This window comes from Numida meleagris, chromosome 16 (assembly GCF_002078875.1).
Source record: "Numida meleagris isolate 19003 breed g44 Domestic line chromosome 16, NumMel1.0, whole genome shotgun sequence".
NCBI lineage: Eukaryota > Metazoa > Chordata > Aves > Galliformes > Numididae > Numida > Numida meleagris.
The window spans coordinates 7,127,224-7,143,929 of NC_034424.1; the positions used below are offsets into that span (position 1 = coordinate 7,127,224).

The 16,706-nt window shown below is 55.9% G+C and overlaps 1 protein-coding gene across 1 annotated transcript in view; it reads left to right on the plus strand.

Annotated features, from left to right (window-relative positions):
* The window catches only part of RXRA (retinoid X receptor alpha), a 74,915-nt gene that overhangs the window by 34,111 nt on the left and 24,098 nt on the right, over window positions 1-16,706 (plus strand). The gene's annotated exons all lie outside the window — the stretch shown is intronic.

A 16,706-nucleotide genomic window follows, 5' to 3' on the forward strand; every position in this document is an offset into this window, starting at 1 on the left:
CCCCGGCCCACCAACCCATCCCGAAGCCGAGTGATGGCAGGCACAAAATATTTTGTCTCGGAGAGAAAAGAACCGCAAATCAACAGAATGTGACCTTCTGGGGAAGGGAAAACACTGGAGCTGCCGGGGAGGGACGGTGACAAGTTGTTCTGGGCTAAAGCCACCCTGTCGAGGAGGTAATCAGGCCTGGCGTGACACACAGCTGTTCTGGGCGAGTGAGCTGATGGGATTTAAGCCGATCACTCTGGAGGCTTTGGGAGCTGTTGTCACGGTGCTGGGGTGATGGAGCGGGCGAGGGAGCGCGGTGCAGTGACATCGGTGGAGCATTGGGGGTTTCGGGATGGGGTGTGGGGCTGCCAGCTGTGTTGCTGGGTGCTGCAGGTGGGGTGGTTTGGGGGCTGGTGGGGTTTTGGATGTGCCTCAGTTTCCCTCTGGATGCATCAGGTGCCTGGGGGACTTCTGGCCCTAACCCCCATGGTGATGCGCTCCGAAGGCGAGAATGGAAAGAGGGAGTTATCTATTGCAGTTTGAGTTTAATATCCATAATCTGCCATTAATCAAAATAGGGCTGTAAGATCCTTACTTAGGCCTAATCGGTGCGTAATGGATTATCTGCAGGAACTAATAAAAGGTAATTATCTATGCTTTGCGAGTTCCAATTACTGTACTTACATGATCAATTAATTCTTGTAGCAGCTCCACAGGTGCGGGCGCTGCCGGTGGGGACGTGTTCCTTCCCAAAGCAGAAGGAATTGGGCTTTGTACGTGGAATGAAGCATCGCCCTGGCATCAGCCTTCGCCCTTCCCATTGTCAGCCCTGCTCTTGTCGGGCTGCGGTGTTCTTGGGGTGGCTGAAAGGAAGGGGAAATACCGCAGTGATGTCTGTTGTAGGGATGGCTTAAAATGACAGTGGATCCGAGGCACGCTCCGTGTCCACTTGGGGCCCAGCATTGTGGTAATTGGAAGCAGATTCAGTGTTTGTGGTGAGTGGCAGCTCGGAGGGCTCGAAAGGAACTGGGGACGGGGACCAGGGAGTGGTGGGAGGGAGAAGGAGGATGCAGTTTTGGGGATGCGGTTGGAGCCGTGCAGCGAAGCTGTCCCCATGGCAGCAGCTGACCCTTGGCCACCTCTGACTCAGCTCTCGCCTTGTTCTCCCTCCTCTTCTTTGTGGTTGTTCATCTTGTGGACCTCAATAATCCATGTTCTGGTGTCGCCAAGACTGCACTGTGTCTGCAGTCCTAGAGCCTTGTGGGTGGCGTTATGGGGACAGGAGGGATGTGTGACCTCCTCTGGCCCCATGGGGATGGGGCAGGAGCTTGGGGGTCACCAGCAGCTGGGGTAGCGGGGTGCACGAAGGGGAGGGCAACGAGCAGGACCCCTATTCAGGAAGGAGCACTCAGGCCGTTTTGGGTTGATTTCAGCCTTTGTGAAGATTCTCATGGCACTGCAAAGGAACAGCTTGACACAAGAGTTTGTTTCAATACAGAACTGTTGGTGTTTTTTTGGGGAAGGAAAAGTCTGTTTGGGATCTTTTGACAATTTCTATTGTTTTTTTCCCCCCTTCCGTCTAAACATGAAATTAATTCATGTGTGTAATTTTTAGGAACAGCCTTAGTTTCACTGACATTTTTTGTTTAAAGAGGAAAAAGCAAAGCCACAAAAAACCCCAACCCCTTTCCCCCAATCCCTTCTGCTTAAAAATGGAACTCCCAGCTCTTGCCAGTGACCAGGATGCAGCTGTGCTCCGTTCCCAGCACCGCTGGGGCAGTCCCTAGCTCAGTCGGAGCTGCTCTGTGCGCGCTGGGGAAGTGTTAGTGCAGGAATCCTGGGGCAGGACGGGGCTGTCCCTGCTGCTTGGGCAGGGCTTGGGACACGGTGGCATGGGCGGTGTGAGGTGGTGGGGTTTGGCAGGGCTGCAGCTGTGGCACAGGGAGCTGGATGGAGGCAGGGGTGGCTTGGCAGCTCCTTCGCCTGCGGGGGAAACTGAGGCACGCAGCCAACCAAAAGCCCAAGTGGTGATGCCAAGGAGTGAGACCCATCCTTCAGCAGCACCACCCCATGGTGGGATCTTCCCGCAGCCTCCTGGCCTCCTCTCCAGCTCTTTGGTTTGGGGGTAGGAGTTGTGGCCACCAGGCTGGCAGCGCACCGTGGGCAGGATGTGCTCTTCGTGCTGCTGGCGACCGCAGCACGGAGCCTCTGCCGCCCTCTTCTCTGCCTTTTGTTTCTGTTCCTCTCTCTTTTTTTTTTCCTTTTTTTTCCCTTTTTCCCAAGCAAGCCACCACAGGCTCCTTCAAACATTCCCCCCAAGATCGTTCTTCTGCTTGTCTGCAATGTGTTTGCAGTGCTGAACCTCCCATTGCCCCATCCCAGCCCCCTGTGCTGGCCTTCTGCTCTTGGCTCCGCATCTGGATTGTAGTGACTGAGTCTGGGCATGCCAATCCCCGCTCAAAAGACATCTGTACCTTTGATTCCACCTTTCCCTGGCAGTCCTGGGGCTGGGTCCTGGGGGCTGTGTAGATGTGAGTCATTGCCTGCAGCCCTGTTGCATGGCTGGGTCCTAGGTGTAGGGTTGGGGGTAGGGTTACAGTTGGGTAGGGTTAGGCTTTGGTGGGGATAGGGTTGGGTAGGGTTAGAGTTTGTCTTGGGTAGGGTTAGCCAGCAGCCCAAGCTGTGCAATCTGACCGAGACACCTCTAGGGCTATAGGAACCCCAAATCCAGCACTGTGTGATGGTTATGGTGAGCAGAGCTGGGGGCATTCATGCTGCCTGGCAGTGGTTAGCATTCATTGAGCTAATACTTCCATTTGCACCAATCATAGGTGCTATTTGATGAAAGCAACCAACCAAACCAGGCCGGTCAACCTTTTTGGATAGGATTTGCTCTCCTGGGTTCTTCTACAACCCAGCAGGTGTAGAAGAAGACCAGGGAACATGTACAGATGCCACCCTTGGTGACGCAGAACTGCTGCTGGATACTGCTTGGCTATGGGAGAAGCCCAGGAACTGCTTGTCCAGATTATGAAGTGTGTGGTTTGGCTTAGCAAGGATTGCTCGCAGATAGACGTGTGTTATGGGCAATCTTTGCGTTTGTTTGCTCGCTTTGTTTCGAATGGAAATGGAAGCCTCTGCCCTGCGGTTAAATCCTCCCAGCTAAGCAGCTCTGTGCATACAGGAGTTGCTTAAGGAAGAGAAAGGATGCTGGGCACAGAGCAACGGCCGTTACTGCGAGCGTTCTCCGACCTTTGTGAACAAAACCAGTGGCACTCCTCAGTTTGCTTCTCCGTGCTCGGCCCCTTTTTCGGCACAGTTACTTTCTAAGGCAGCGTTGCAGGTTTTATTACCGCCAGTTATTGTTGAAATGGCGCCGGAGGTGCACACAGCACCGTGCAAACACGGGGAGGGACAAGGTCCTTGCTCGGGGGAATTGCTGGGATGGTTCAGAGGAGCGTAGCACTGGTGATGGAGGCTGAGGTTGGTGTCAGAGCTGCAAGGTGGAGGGCTGGCTTTGCATCAGCCCTTGGGAGGGGTCCCTGTGCGGTCCTGCAGCTGAAATGGGGATGCTGATCTTGAGCGAGGTGGGTGATAGGGGAAGCATTGGCCCTGCCACACCGGATTAAGCCATTGCACCTTCAAATGCCGCTGTCTGACGTGGGTGAGAAGTGAGGGCTTTGAAAAGAAAAGGGAAAACCAGTCAAGGGCTTGTGCCACCCGGTAATTCACTGACCCAATTGTGCACTGCTGTGTGAGGGGAGAGAAATTCCTTCCTGACCCTTGTACTCATCAGCCTATGCCCTGAAGCATGAGATTTGATTTTCTTTATCTGGCTTTCTGTAATTGCAGATGTCATGATGGTGCTCCCTGTATCCCACCCCTCGGAAATGGCATCTGCCTCACTTAACTCAGTGGACCTTCCCCTCTGGGGGTCTGTTCCTGACCCCTTTCTGGGACGAGCAGGAAAGGAGAATGAGTCTCACCCACCCACTGCTTTTCCCCTATGCGTGGTCCTGTTTTTCCTCCCATTGCCATCAGAGTGGGTCATCCAGCTCCGTAACTCCTGCCTTTCTACTGGAGGCAGGGGTCGTGCAAAGCCCCCATTGCCCTGCAGTGATCTGCAGTGCATTGCAGCAGCGGTACCATTTTTCCCCAAGCCTGGGTGTTCCTGGATGGGAGGAGGAGGCAGGGGGGCTTTGCTGAAAGGGTAATGCGTGGGGAAGTGGGATTAGTCACAGCCTTCAGTCTGAGTGCTCCTCAGGTTATAAAAATGACCGATGAGCGCAAATCAATAATGAGGTTAGTGTTTTCTGGGCACGCCAGGCATGAACCCATCAGCCTGGGCCATGCGTGCCATGCTGCACTGGCACCCACTGTCCTGCTGGGCGTCCCTGTCCCCATCCCTGTCCCTACCAGTGCTCTGCTCTGTGCCCTTAGCACAGAGGCTTGGGGCAGTGTTTCCGCAGCACCGAAGTGGCCCTGGAGGCCTCGTTTCCTTTTCCAGCGTGACTTGGGCATTTCTGGGAAGGAAGCAGCCTTCTCCTTGGATGGCTGCAAAATCTTTAGCGTTGCTCGTTCCAAATGCATTCATCAGCACATATTGAAAGCACCGCTGTGCAGAACAGACATCACTTTGCGTTGTCCCCGTGCATGTGGTGACTCCTGCAGCCCTTTTTTTTTTTTTCAATGGATGGGACTCCCATGGCTGTGCCACATAGCAGCCATCCCAGTAGACCCAGTACCCAGCAGCTGGGTGCCCTCAATGGCTCGGGAAGAGCGCTGGAGGCACTGCCATCCTGGAAAGAGGCGCTCGGGGAGAGCCGGCTGCTGCACAGCAAGTGCATGGGGTTAATGGAGGATGGGGGTGATGGATGCCTGCCAAGAGCTCATCAGGGAGAATCGCGTTCCTTCGAGGAAATCGATAATCTGGGATGCTTATGTTGCTAATTTGCGGTGGGTCGGCTTCATCACGCCGGCTGGGTGTGCAGATGGGGGTTGGTGTGAGCGGGGCTCTTGGCAGCCACGTGTGCATGCATCACCCATAGCTCCCAACTGGAAGTAGCGGGGCTGCTCTGAGCTGTTCACTGTTCCTTCTCCCCCTTATGATGAACTTGCCATGTTCTCAGCGATTCGAGATGCAGCAGAATGGGCAATGCACAGCGCAAGCCCAAGTGGACCCGGATGAGAACCTCTGACTCCAAGAGCCCTGAGAACTCAGCAAACCTAAGGAAAAAAAAAAAGACCCCAAGCCCCACGCTGTGTGCTTGGAAGGGGTGAAGCACTGTGCTTCCGAGTGACGAGTTGGCTGGTGGCATGCACAGGGGCCCCTCCCTTGGGCCACCCCATTTGGGATGACGTGCAGAAGAAGGGCAGCTGGTATAGAGGAGATGCTGAGGGCACCGAGCTCGTTGTTCAGTGGCACTTCTGCTTTTTCCCATTGTTGAAAGGGAAGAAAGCACGGGATGCACTGTGTGGGCATGACACGGACCCTGGAAGTGCCACTGGTGCGGCTCTCCCCGCTCCCACCCCACCTGCACAGAGCACATCTCGGCGTGCTGCTCATGTCCCAGGCAGGGCTCAGCCCCACATCCCATAGCACGTGGTGGCACGGGGCCAGGCCCTGCGCTAATGAGACGGCCTCCAATCAGAGTTAATCATTTGCCAGCCTGAATGCTGGCGGGGTGTCTCTGGATTCCTCGCTCCTATAGGTGTGCTGTCGCGTCCTCGATTGTCGCGCGCTCGCCGAACGCTGCTGCGCCAAATGTTTTGCAACAAAAACCCCAAACCACATGAAAGCAGCCGAGTTTCATGTTTCATTATAACCCCAAATTCAGGTTTGCCAAAGGGTTTCAGTCATTTTGCAAGCCTTTCCCGCCAGCCTTCAGCAAAGGCTGCAGCTTAACCTGTTTTTGATGAAAAACCAGGTGTGACTCTGCTGCGTTTTGACCAAATCCAGAGCTTTGTGCCACGCCGGAGCTTGGACCCAGAATGCGATTGCGTTTGCACGGAGCATTGTGCATGCTCTAGGAAAGCCAAACTGCACACACCTGGGCCCAAGCTGCAGTTCCCCATGGGGACGCAGCCCCCAGCGAGCTGTGAGTGCCGCTGATTGTTTTCTGGCCTCTGTGTGCACCGTGCTGTGCTTTGGTTTGGTTTTGGAGCCTGCCCACCCACTCTGCCATCGCTGTGCACTGAGTGCCAGCGGTTTGCACGGGGATGTCCCGTAGCATCAATCCCATTGCATTGGTCACTGCTGCGGCTGCTTTGCTTCGGAGCAGGCAGGGCTGAGCCTGGGTGTTGCTTTAGGGGTAACTGCAAAACTCAGCGCTGCGCCAGGAGCTCAGGGCCAAACGAAGACGCCGGTGCCGTGCGGGGTGGGAATGGGGCTCTTTGTGAGCCCAGCCTGGGGTTGATGTGTGTTATTGTATCCACACGCGGATTGCTTTTTCGGCAGCGCCGTCTTTCCTTTCTCCAGCAATTTCCTGAAATAACGTTAGGGAAATGTGAAAATCTTGAACTTTTGAACCTCCCGGAGGACGGCGTGCAGGGGGTGGGTGGCGGCGGCAGCAGGAGGGGTCGCTGGCCCGTTTGCTGCCGTTTATTTTGGCTATGGGGCCCCGGGGGGGGTGCACTTGGGGGGGCTCACCAGCCCCCAGCCCCACAGAGGAGCCCCTTCTTAATGGCTGTCCCTTCGGCGGGTCGCGGAGGCGAGGAAGGCAATGGAAGTGTTCTTTTGCTCGCAGATGCTGGGAGGAGTAAGGGGTGCCCGGGCTGGGTGGCGAGGGCAGAGGGTGACACACGGGGTGATGGATGGGAGCGGGTTTTCAGCCGGGCTCCGGCCACGGGCAGAGGAAAGGAGAGGGGCAGGGGGGGGATACGGAGCGCCTGGAAAGTACTTTTCCCTCTGATGAACTTCAGAGGCGTATAAATCACTGCCAGGCTGCAGCTGCGGAGCATGTGACGCTGGCAAATGAATGTTCCTTCGGAAAATGGCCTGGCCGCGTGCTCCCTGCTCGCTCCTTAAAGGCACAGCCGGGGAGTGTGGGGCGTGGGAATGGGGGTGCTGTGGTTTGCATGCACCTATGGAAGGGAGGAAGGCTTGAAGGGGCTCCTGCAGAGCTCTCCTCGTTGCAAAACTCCCTGTAGTACAAAGCTCTCCATGATGCAAAGCTTTTCATGGTGACGGTGCAATGCTCCCTTTGGTGCATAAGCTCCCTTTGGTGCAAAGCACTTTGTGCTGCAGTGCTCTCTGTGGTGCTGAGCTCGCCATGGTGCCAAGCTTGCCGTGATGCAGAGCTTTCCATGATGACAGTGCAGTACTCTTCATGGTGTAGAGTTCTTCATGGTGCGAAGCTCTCCACAGTGCAAAGTACTCTATAGTGCAAAGCTCTCACGGTCCAAAGCTTTCCATGATGCTCTTGGTGCTGGGCTTCTGCTCTGCTAGATGCAGTCAGGATCAAGGTGCTGCTGAGGACGTCCTGCTCCAAAGTGCCTCGGGTGCATGTGGGAGCTTTGGTCTCTGTGTCACAGTGCTGCTGCTGGGCTTTCATAGACTGCAGGGACCCACAGAGGATGGAGATGCATAGTGGGTGCTCCAGGGCGTGCCAAAATCTTACAGTGACAGTCATTGAGCAAGCAGTGTAGGTGGCATCATGCTGTGCCCGCTCAGCACAGCGGTTGCCAGATGCTGGGGGAGAGGATGGAGGAGCATCTTCCTCATGAAGGCATCATGGGAGGAGAGGAACCCAGCGCTGCAACTTCTGCTCAGAGCTGCTGGCACGTGGGAGGAGGAGGGAGCCCAGCCACCAGCAGAACAGCTAAAAATGACTAAGTATTTCCACAATGCCATTAGGTTTCCATGGAAGCAGTTGCCTTCGTTGCCAGAGGGCCACGGTGGGAGCCAGCCTAGGCTCGTGCTTCCTCACCCATTGCCCCAGTGCTGGGCTGGGGGGGTTCTCAGAAAAGCCTGGGTGGGAGGTGAGTTTGGAAGAGTGTTTGGAAAACACAGCAGGGGTACTCAATGGGACTGGCACGTGGCTGCTCTGCTTTTTGTTACTATGGGAGAGGAGCTCGGGGGCTGCCGGGGTGCGCTGCAGCATCATTCACTGCTTGTTCTATCACTGTGGTTTGAGCAAGGAGAGCTGGGTAGGCAGGCAGGCAGGCAGGGAGGAGAAAACCCAAACGCAGAGCCCTCTCTGTGATTTATGTGGTGAAGGAGATAAGTGAGGATTTAAAGAGAAGAGAATGTCTAAGTGAGATGAACGTGTAACGTGAGCACGGATCCAAACGGAGAGATCGTAAATGGAAGTGCTGGGAGAAGAGGAGGTTTTTTAATGGGCTGTGCTTTAGCACTGCTACCGGAGGCAGCAACAATCTGCCCGGAGGAGGGATGTCTCTGCTGTCTTCTGTGTGTCATTCAGTGCCCGTTTCTCTGGGTGAGACCTTGAGAGGTGCACACCACACAGGGGCTGCTCATCACGTTGCCCTCTGCTCACCCTCTTGCAGCTCTTCCCGTTGGGATACCTCTATCTACTGGGGCTCCTGGGGCATGATGCTGGGGGTGCCCAAGGGGTTAACCTGAGGCTGCATGCCTGCTCCAGCATGGAAAGGCTCTGGCCCTTCTGTGCATGAAAGGAACATTTTTTTAAGGGTTATTCCCCTTCCCAGGCCCTGCCTGTTATCTGTGGGCTGTCAAAACGCCTGGAATGTGGAGACCCACTGGACGTTGACCCAGCTCAATTAGCGAGGCTATCTGATTGGACTTGTGTGCAGCCTAATTAGCTTTGGCCTCCAACCAGGAACTCAAACCCAAATGCAGGCAGAGCATCCTTCCCTACTGCTCACCTTGGGAAGGGGTTCTCCAGGCCTGGGAAGAGGGAGCCTTCCCCAACCTGTCCGTCTGTCTGTCTGTTCCTCATGCCAGCTGATTTTGGGGAGAAAGACCTCAATTTGGGGATAACCTCCGTGCTGCCCAGCCCCTGCTGCTGAACCCTGGGGGTCATGTAAGACCGGAGGCAGCTTTTTTCCCTTGAAAAACAGCACGTGCTGTCTGGCGTCCAGAAGGAACTTGCTTTTACTGAAGGCGCGCTGGCTCTGGGGCTGCCTTCCCTATCTCGTCAGGCCTTCCTGCAGCACGTAGGCACCCGGTTCCCAGGCTCCTTGCCCTGGACCTCCCGCTGCTGTGGATGGGGATGGGGTGAAGGGGTCAGTGCAGTGCTGCTTTGGCTGGGGGACAGCGGTGGGGGTACCCCGTTGTCCTTGGCTCGCCTTGGGTTTCCAGCTTTGGGTGCTTGTCAGGCACAGGGAAATGGTGATGGGGAAGGACCCCAGCGGACCCCTTGGAGCTGGAGGTGGGCACTTCATCAAGGTGTCCTGGAAAGTGCTGTTCATGGACCACTCTGCTGTCTTCTGCCCTAAGGCCACCTCTGAGCATCACTGTGCTGGGTCTCACCTGGAAGACTCACGCAATTCTGTCCTTACCATCCCCTGTCGCAGCTGTTGCAGCTTCCCCTGCTACCCCAAACCACCTCCAGCTGCTGGAAACCCACTTTGCAGCGTTGCCTTTGGCTGCCCGCGTTGTGAATGGTGGTGTTGCAATGCCGGCTGCACGCTGGTGGTGAGCACCGGTGCCAGCCGCATTGGATCAATTAAAGCCCATTATGCCAGGCAAATGACTGTAATTATCTTGAATCTGGATTAAAGCACGCGCGCAGCGCCGTAACTCAATCCGTCTGGCCGATGGTGAGCGGGTTGGCACTGATGGGAGCTGGGCAGGAGGGTGGCAGGAGTCGCTCCTTAGGATTTGGCTCATCCCAGGAGGGAAGGAATGGAGAGTTTTGGGGTCTGGGCAGAGTGGTCATTCTGTGAAAGGGTTAAGACTGCATAGTGCTCACGTTACCCGCATGCACCCTCACCTCTGCCTATGTAAGTGATCTGTTTGCAGGAAGGGAGGGGTTGTGCCAAGCCCAGGGCTGGGCAGTGGGGGTGGGGGGGAACAGGAGACCTGGTCTGGGTTTGCCTTGGGTTTGTTGGATCAAGGTAGGTGTGCAAACTTGTCTTGAGCAGTATCCTTCCCTTTGGCCATTGGCAAAGCAGTGGGTGCTCTGGAGGAGGTATTTTTTAACTGAATCTCCAGGTCTTCCATTTGTGTCTTCCATTCGCATCTTCCACCCCCATGAAGTTGGGGTGTTTCTCTCTTCCCTGTTGCTGTTTGGCATTTGGTGTTGTCTTATCCCATGAGCTGTGAGCACTGGTGCAGCTCTCCCTCCAACAAGACACGTGGGTGGTAAGCCCCATTTTGGAGATGGAGCCACGAGCTCTCATTAAGCAGAACTCTCAGCACTGCTTCCTTGCACTCTTGTCCCTGCTTTTCTCCCTGCCTGCTTTGGAGAGGAGGATTTTTGGGCTTGATGGAGTGGCTTCCCCCAAAGCATGGAACTCCGCAGCCCTTCATGGGGATGGGGCCTGTGTGCTGGGGATTGTAGGAAGGGCACTGGGGGAACAGGTGATGCTGTGCTGGTGCTGCCCAGCCAGTGCCATGCATGCAGCCCCAAACTTCTCCTTTTGCTGCAGCTAGAGTGAGCCTAATGCTTCCCAGCTCCCCTTGCATCTCTCTGCCTCCTGCTTGGTTTTCCATCGCTCAGAGCGTAGCACCCCCTCAAGGACAATTAGATCACTTCCAATTTGCCCGTAAGCTCATAAAACCGCAATTGAATGTAATTAAAAGGCCATAACGAGCTTCAGCAACCTGCGGGACCATCGCGCTTTCGCTCTCGCCGCTCTCTTTTTGGAGAACGGGATGAAGTCAGGGAGGATGCGAAGGTCGGTGTGGGCGTGGGGGGATCTCAGAATCATAGAAACATAGAATGGCCTGGCTTGGAAGGGACCTTAACGATCAGCTGATGAGGAGGAGGAGGAAGAGCAGCCCTCTGCCAGCCCTGCAGCCAGCAGGACCCCGCACCTCTCCTCGCCTATTCCTGCAGCAGGTTCCCAGCCTGTAAATCAGGGGCACTCGCTGAGCCGCTGACAGCAGAACAGAGCGCATTGTGAGAGCAGGGACAGCGCCGGCCCTTGAGGGATGAAATAGGAGCCTGTAATTTCTCAGGACTGTTGTGACATCTTTGCACAAGCGTGTGATTGAGTCACATTTGCTTTATCAGCAGAATCCTTGTTTGCCTGGGTGCACCCCTCCGCCCCCTCCCCGCTCCCCCCCGGCTCCGCCGCAGCGTTTCCCCCTCCCATCGGTCACGCTCTCCTCTTGCTCACGCTTCCTGCTTTCTCCTCCTCCACCCACAGCGCTGCTCGCAGCAAGGAGGGCTCAGAGCCCGCCCTGGGGTGTCTGGGGGATGCCAACCCCAAAAGTCGGGGTTGTGGGTCCTGCGGTGCGGGGTCACCAGAACTCGGGGCTCCGGTGGGCGATGGGTGCCTACGGGCTGAGCATCTCCCAGCAGGGCCCCCGTGGTGCTGTAGGGTGGGCTGCCAAAAATACGAACGTTGGTGAGCTCTTGCAGGTCGTGCTCCCATGGGTGGCGGGGAGGCCTGATTTTATCCACAAAGTTGTGTCCAGAGGACAGAGGAAATCGAAGGGGATGGAGTGCTTCTGTGCTTCTTTCCCTTGGTACGTGCAGAGGCTGCACGGAGCATGGGGCTGGGGATGCACGGGGTGCCAGGGAAAAGCTGCCCACGGGTGCTGTGATTTAATGCTGCAGCCTCATAAGGCGAAATGTGGGCTGGAGGCAGCATCTTGCATTTACAGGGTGTGTGCAGAGGGGCTGGGTTGCAGAGCTGCACCCTGTATTGATGCTGTGAGCCTCCCCTGGCCAAAGAGGAGACCCCGAGGGGACCCAGAGCCCCCAGGCATGCCCGTGCCCCATCAGGCTTCACTGGGCCCACGGAGGTGGGGGAGATGGGGGATCACAGCTGTGTGGCTTTGAGGTTTTAGTTTGGTCAAAGTGAAAACCTGCGGAGAGGGGGGAACCCACCCGGGGCAGTGAAACTGAGCTCCTCGCCCTCCCTTCGAGGGAAAGCACCGCGCGGCTGCGGAGCTCGCTCCCTGAGGAGCATTTGCAGGCTGTGATTTCTTAACACCCACAAGAAGAGGCATTTACATGTGCTCTCCCCTGTGCAGCTTCGGGGAGGGCCTGAAAGAGAAAGGAGGAAAAAAAAAAAAAAACAGAAATTCAAGTGATTTTTTTTTTTTTTTTTTTTTTGGGTGAAACCGCACGACTTCCTCGTGCCTGCTTTAGGGGATGGGCCGCCTCTCCTCGCCGGGCGAAGCGCTGTGAGCGCTGTGTGGTTTGGTGTCTTTGGCCACAGGATGCTTCTTGTTCCTTGGTCCCATGGGTGCTGCACAGCTGAGCAGAGGGCTTCCCTAGGTGCAAAAAACACAGCGTGTTTGGTGCTGCATGCTGTCCCGTGTTGGCTTCTCCCTCTTCCAAGCTGCATGCGGAGGTTGCAGGGCGCTGGGGGAGGTGGGTGGAAGCTGGGCATGACCTTGGTGCTTGGGATTGTCACCTCCCTGCAGGAGGGGGACCTCACTGTGCTGGTGTAAATCCGAAGCAAGCTCACTCCATGCTGGAGGCTGGGGGCTGTTGAGAATCATGCGCTGCAAACCTGCTCTCTTCCCTGGATTCTTTCATCAGGGATAAAAGTGAGGACCTGACCTCTGGTGGTCACCACTCCCATGGCGGTTTCCAGGTGAAAGCTGGGGTCGAACCCTTGGGTCCTACCGTGCTGCAAGGCAGGCGCTCATCTCCTCACCGAGGTTCCTCAGGGGGAAAGCCCGCTGGGGGACTGCTGTGCTGCTTTTGAGGCACGAGAGAAAACGGGCAGTGATTTTTGCTGCTGAGTGCAGTTAGGGAACCTCGCCACCTGCGGAGCCACCGAAAGAAGCAAGAGCGCTCAGCGCACTCGGCGTATTGCATTGCATTGTGGATTCGCGTGCATTTGGCGGTGGGAGCATTGCACGTGGCCAAGCGTGGCGTGATCCCTGGGAGCGGAGCAGGAGAAGGGTTCCGACAGCCCCATCCCTGCTGCCCGTCCTGGCCCCCTCCAAACGCGGCCCCGTAGCGTATGGACTGCGCTCCGGAAGGGAGCGGCTTCCCAAATTTAGAATTTCCTGCAGTGCAATACCCAGAATTGATCTGTGCGCTGATTACGGAGGAAGAGGTGCTGAGGGAAAAAAAAAAAAAAAAAAGAAGAAAAAAAAAAATAGCAAATAGCGGAAGCGTGGGGGTGCAGGCGCCGTGCTGGGTCCCTGCTGGCGTCGGGGCCGCTTGGCTGTGCCACCATCCACAGGACAGCGTGGGTTCTGGGGGCTGGAGATTGGCTTTGGGGCTTCCCCCCCTTCCAGGAGCACATGGAGCTCCTGGATAGACCAGAAAAGGGTTTCCAGCGAGCTAGGTCACTGTAGTTTTACTGGCAAAGCCTCTTAAGCATCAATGAAGATTATACTGGTGAAAGCTTACGCTGGTACAGTTTATTCTGGTACAAATGAGCTATCCTGGGAAAAAAAAATCACCCCTATGCTGTTGTAATTGTTTCTGCTCCGGTGTAGAAGTGTTAAAATGACAGCCCGTGGTATTGCTGTGTCAGCAGCTGGTGGGCTGCCTGGGGCTCGGCGGGCAGAGCAGCACCGCTGTGCTGAGAAATGCAGCTCTAGTGGTGATGGCAAGTGCTGGATGCAGGGGGGAAGTGATGCAAGGGCTGCTGGCGTGTGCAGGTGCTTTAGAAAACCTGGGGACTGGAAGCTGTGTCCCGCAGGCAGCTGCTGGTGCCATTGGGAGCTTTGGGCTTTTGGCCCCGGGATTGCCAAAGGGGATGGAAAATAGCAGCGTGAAGCTGCAGAGCAACATTTTGTGCTTGGCTGCTCTGCTCTGAGGGCCTCGTGTAGCTGGATGAGAACGGGGACAAATGTTTTAAAATGATGTTTTCTTATTGAAAATTAGTAGTAGTTCGTAAATGCTGCTTGGCACGAAGCCATCAGGCCAAAACCAAGGAAGGTTGATTCAGCAGCTGAGGCACTGCGCGGGGTCTCGCCGTGCCCAGGAGCTGTTCCTGGCTTTGGCTCTGGTTTCTTGTGTGACCTTGGGGAGATGATGGGTCTGGGCCTGTGGGGTGCTGCACGTCTGCAGCAAAACCAGACATTGTGGGGCTCTTCTATGCCTTGCTTTCTCCAGCCAGGCACTGTGCATACAACCTAGGCTCTTCTGTGCCGTGGTTTCCCCAACCAGGCTCTTCCATGCGTTGCTTTGCCCAACCAGGCTCTTCCATGCGTTGCTTTGCCCAACCAGGCTCTTCCATGCATTGCTTTGCCCAACCAGGTTCTTCTGTACCTTGGTTTTCCCAACCAGGCTCTTCCATGCATTGCTTTTCCCAACCAGGCTCTTCCATGCATTGCTTTCTCCGGTCAGGCTCATCCATACGTTGCATTCCCCAACCACGAAACCAGGATAGTGGCACCCAAAGGATGCATTGCAAAGGTGAAGGGCAGCAATGAGCACAATGGTCAAAAAAACCCCAAACCCTTACAGAATGAGGCTCCTTATCATGTGGTTGGATCCGAACCCACCAGCTCTGCTCCCTGCAATGCTTTATGCTGGGACACATGGAGCAGAGCTCAACGCACGCACGTGGCTGCATAACCCCACTGCCATCCCCACACTGCAGGATGGACCCCAGACTCTGGGTCTGAATTTGTGGGGAAATTGCCCTCCAAATTTTGTGGCTTGCGGGTGCACGGTTGAGAGAGAGCCAAGAGCTTGGCTGCGCATTCTTCAGCTGCTGAGCAGCTCTCTGTTCTCTCTCCCTACCGCCATGGGGCATCTTATGGGATAGATAGAGGTCGTTGTGTTTGAACAAAGGACGCACAGAGAACATAGCTGCAATTGATGGGTGTGGCAAGAGGGGAAATGCTTTGAGAACTGCTTTTTTTTTTTTGTGTGTGTGTGTGTGTGTTTAGAAACAGACACGGAGTTTATTTTGGTCAGGAGGTAGTCACACCACGGTGGCTTTAAATGGCAAAAGTACGCAAGAAGGATGAACAGCCTCACGCTGCTTGCACTGAAACAGCCTTTGGGAAGTGACCTCCCCAGTTTGCTTTGCCAAAGATGTATCCTTCGGTGAAGGTGTTTATTTGCTTGGAGTTGTTTGTTTGGAGGATGTTTCCTCAATCTGGGTGTTAGGGAATGAGCGCGTTGGGCCGTGCTTGGAAGACGGCTTCATGCCCGGTCTCCCTCCCTGTTTCCTTATAGCTAAGTGGGATTTGGGGTGAGCACGCTCTGCAAGTGCCAGGGCCAAACGTTTGCTTCTCGCTTGTTTGGGATCTCTGCAGACAAGGAAGCGTTTGGGGAGGAGCGGAAACTTCCTGGTGCTTGAGCTGGGCTTGGAGCCACGCTGCTTCCGAGTGCTCGATGTGGGGTTTGGGCGCACACACACACACCCCAACACGTGGCCGTGCCTACTCACGCTTCTCCCCGATTTGCGTCTTCAGCACGTAGTAAACAGGATGGGTGCGGGGTGCCGGGGAGCTCTGTGCCCTGGGGATGGTTATTTCAGGAGAGGGGCTGGGACAGTGGGTCGGGCCCACACGTGCTTTGCTCTCTGACGTGCTGCAGTCAGCACGGGCTGCTCGCCAGTAACCTGCCTGCGACCTCGCCTCGGCAGCGCCTGAAATTCCCGGGACCTGCTCGTTGGAGGCAGGGCTACGTGGACTTCCTTTGCTCCACTGCCAGCGCGAGGGCCCTATTCCCCTATGCAGCTTCAGGGCTGTGGGCCCAGCGCATCCTCAGTTGTGGTTTGGGACATCTCCATCCCCATCCATCGCCTTGGTCCTCAGTTTGGGGCATCTCCATTCCCATCCATCACTTTGGACCCCAGCTGCCGTGGTTTTTGGGGCTCCTCCAGCGCATGGCTCCGTGCCCGGATGCACAACCCGCTGCAGGATGAACTCCTCCTTTTGCTCTGAGCACCCTGAGAGTGAAGGGTGACAAGGCACAGCCCTCATCCTGTGTCCCCAGAGCACATCGTGGTGCCAACCCCTTTCAAAAAGCAGAGAACTGGGAAGCGTGGTCCCGAAGCCTCAAGGAATGTCCCGGGGTTCCTGTTGTGCAGCTCTCATGTCACTCGGCCGCGGATGACGCGGTGGCCGTGGTTATTTTAAGTCAACATCCTGCGGGAGCCAACAAGAGGCCAAGACCCCAGGGACCACACGGAGATGTGTGCCAGGGCTGGGCTTTGCCATTGGCGGTGGCATTGGGCTGGAGCATGGGGTCAGGGCATGTGTCCCCTCTGCATGTCCAAGGTGGGATGCTGGGTGCAGTGGTGTGATGCTGGGTACACAGTTTTGCAAGAGGAGCATCACAGCCTTGCTGGGGGTCTGCGCTTCCTCACGGTGAGGTTTCCTCACTCAGTTGGTGCTCTCTGGGGGAGCTGGTCGGGGCTGGGTTTGCTGTGGGTTTGTCAAGCACATTTCCCACTGTGCCATGCTTCTGTTGCTTAAAATCCTTCTGGTCCGCATCTGTTTGGCAAGAGATGTGTTTAGGGGCAGGAGACTCGCTTGCAGCTTTCCCCCCCATCTTTGGAGCCATGGAATTGCAGTGATGAGCAGGAGCCTTGCTGCCTTTACACCATTTCTACGTTCCTGTAGGGGCAGGAAGAAGTGGGGCTGGGGAGACACCTGACCCCATGCAGGTGACAGAAGCCACCATTTCCTGGGA